The sequence below is a fragment of the Pinus tabuliformis genome, chromosome 6, assembly GCF_031772625.1.
Source record: "Pinus tabuliformis cultivar Carrire ecotype Pingquan chromosome 6, CPIR1, whole genome shotgun sequence".
NCBI classification, from domain to species: Eukaryota; Viridiplantae; Streptophyta; class Pinopsida; order Pinales; family Pinaceae; genus Pinus; species Pinus tabuliformis.
The window spans coordinates 1875810033-1875812953 of record NC_142292.1 but is presented as its reverse complement, the minus strand read 5'-3'; the positions used below and the strand labels follow the sequence as shown (position 1 = coordinate 1875812953).

General features: G+C 38.3%; 1 pseudogene; it reads right to left on the bottom strand.

The window, feature by feature from the left end:
* Positions 1-1433: 1433 nt before the first annotated feature.
* LOC149266649 (protein disulfide-isomerase like 2-2 pseudogene) lies at positions 1434-2404 on the bottom strand (annotated as a pseudogene).
* Positions 2405-2921: the final 517 nt, after the last annotated feature.

Sequence of the window (2921 nt, the reverse complement as noted above, 5' to 3'; positions counted from 1 at the left end):
ATGAGGTGACTATTCACCTACCGTGACCCTTGGCCTTCCCTGGTGCCCTTTTTGCTAACCCCATGACTCTTGAGTTTACCAACTTTTTTCTCAAGCCAAAATTGATTGTTACATTGCCACATCAGTTCCAACAAAGTGGCTACTACAATGGTGGGTGATATTTACATTATGATAAAAGAGAGAGAAGAGGGATGCAGGCGGTTATTGAAAACCCTAAAATGCTCGATGTCTGAATCTCACAATGATGCATATGCTTGGTCTTGAAATTGATTTATTTTCTTGCCACTATGCCTCACTTGCCTTCATATATCTCTTAGTTATGTGCCTTTGAGTGCATGGGAAGATTATTAGAACTTGGAAGGGGCTACCTGGCTTACTGAAGGAAAACCAAGTTGTGCAAGCTCCATGAGAAACCCTATTCCATTTGTGTAGATCAACATTTGTTCTGTTCCTTCTACTTGTAGGCAAATAACATTAATCAAACATAATTTCAAACAAATAATGATAATGAAATTACAACCAATTAATTTGAAAGAATGGCATTAATAAACAATTGATCTAGACCCTTGTGTGGTCAATTGTTGTGCCATGGTATTGTCAATGCATGTGGCCTTGGACGGCCCTAGTGATGCATGTGGTTTCAAACATATTTCAGTCAAGAGGATGCACCAATATAGCTCCTTTTAAGAGATCCATAGAGGGGTAGCCTTCTCCTTTGTGTTGTAATTCCTTCTATGGAATCCTATATCCCATGTTGTTCTTCATGCGTTTAATCATATAAAATCAACAACCCTAAAATTTCTCTTATCATGCCCAGCCACCATCAGAATAGAAATATGCTTCGGGGAACAAACATAAGATGTTTTGAATGTTTTTTTTCTTCTTACTTTTGATTGGCGGGCTTCCCTCTTGTCCTCGAACACTCTAGCGAGTCTCCCTACTGCTTGCAAATGACCCTTTGAAGTCATTTGATTTGCAAAAATGAATGGTATTCAAATTAAAGATATTATAAGAATCACCCAAGAACAAGGCCCAAATCACCACAGTTCTTCTAAATGATATGCTATCCGATTTTGGCATTGTTACCCTCCATGAGTTTCTATCAACCTAACCTCCCAGATCTCTTATTTTTTTACTTTCTTTCCAAGATGCACATTTTCAAAAATTCAACAGTTATCTATAATTATCAATTTTAGTAGTTGACCATGCAACAAAAGCACCTTTTCAAGCGACCACTCTACCAAGATAGCAACTGGTGAGGTAGTTCACATTTTCGGAAAGGTCACATTTTCGCAAAGTCGCATTACTTGGATGTTTGTCTGAGGCACAAGAAAGTGATCTCGCAACTTTGCTAGTAGTGCGACCTCCTGGTGGTTGCACCATCATAGTGCATCATGTCACGCTTCAAATGAATACTCGTAAGATGCAATTTTTCAACTTTCGAGATTTCTGAAAGAATGCAACCTGTTGGAATGTTGGCTCCCATCCCATGGTTCAGTTTCCTCAATAACAAGAACATATTCTAGGGGAAAATTAAATTTACCTCCCTTCCCTGCATTCTTCACAACATCACAATATGTTCAAGCTAAAATGCACTATGAAGTGGAGCATAGACACTCCTTTTGCGGTTTAGAGCTATGAAGGTTGGATACTTATAGCCACCAATACCGATTGCTAAGAGTAGGATGCTTTCCTCTTGCTACTCATGCATAGCTGTATTAACTTATTTTGAATTTTTTTGCTGCAGACATGAGTTGTTGTAGGTAATGAAACCTTCCTTCTGCTTTTGTGTCTAAAATGTCGGGCAGGAAACTAACAAAATAGATTGCTGAAGCAGCGCATGTGGTTTCCAATACATCCTGGCTTGTAAGCTTCACCACTTCCAGAGGAGAAACATTCATCTCAAGCTGCTCAAGGGCAGAGGATTCAATCACAAAAGTTGTCCTTGCACCTTCATAGGAACTAGAATATTCTTATTCGAAACAAAGACCAAGATTGTAGGAAAAATTTGCACATTGAACCTGCTCATCAAACTCTTCTCTACATCACAATTGAAGTGACCCATATTCACCTTGCCCTTCAAGCTATTTGCAACTTTCTTCCACTCTGGAGCAAGTTTTTCACAATGTCCACACCAGGGAGCATAACATTCAACAAGCCATTGATCTTTACTTTTGAGGACAATGTCATCAAAGTTGCTTGAAGTGAGCTCTACTGATGAACTTGATGAATGTTTCTTATTTGATCCAGTCTTCCCATTTAGTCGATCTTTAAAAATAGTTTTCAACTACTGGATTGCAAATTCGGCTATTGGTTTTTCATCCCTTGCTTCTTTATAGTCTAATGGGGGCTTTCCAAGAGTAAATACCTTAATGGTTGGAAATCCCTTAATTCCATATCCCATGGTGCAAAAGCTCAACGAGGACACCCTTGTCAGAGTTTACAACCTATGGTGCCCATATGATACCCCTTATGCTCCATTTAAATCCCTGCAAAGAAAAAGGGATAAATAATTAAAACCATGAAAATAATTTGATCTGGAGTAGTAAAATTGCAACTAAATTACACGAGTAAAACAAGAGGTGCTCATAATTGAAAATCAACACAACATTCAGGCACCTTACCAGATTTATGAATTTCAAGCGATTTATGTGATGCAAAAAGCAATGGTGCAATTATAGATTCAAGGGCATAGAGTAAGATGAAAATTTGAGGAATCTTAATGCACTCAAGGGGACGAGGACCAAGACAAAACAGGGTTACTATCATGATGTATTATCAAAAACCCTTATGCATATGTGTGATCATGCTTCAGGGTGAGTCAAGAAGAGCTTAAAATGACATGAGTACTTCGATCACATATGTCTAGAGCTACAAGGGTGCAAGGGTAGTATATAATCATTGAAATACCTAATGCTCAT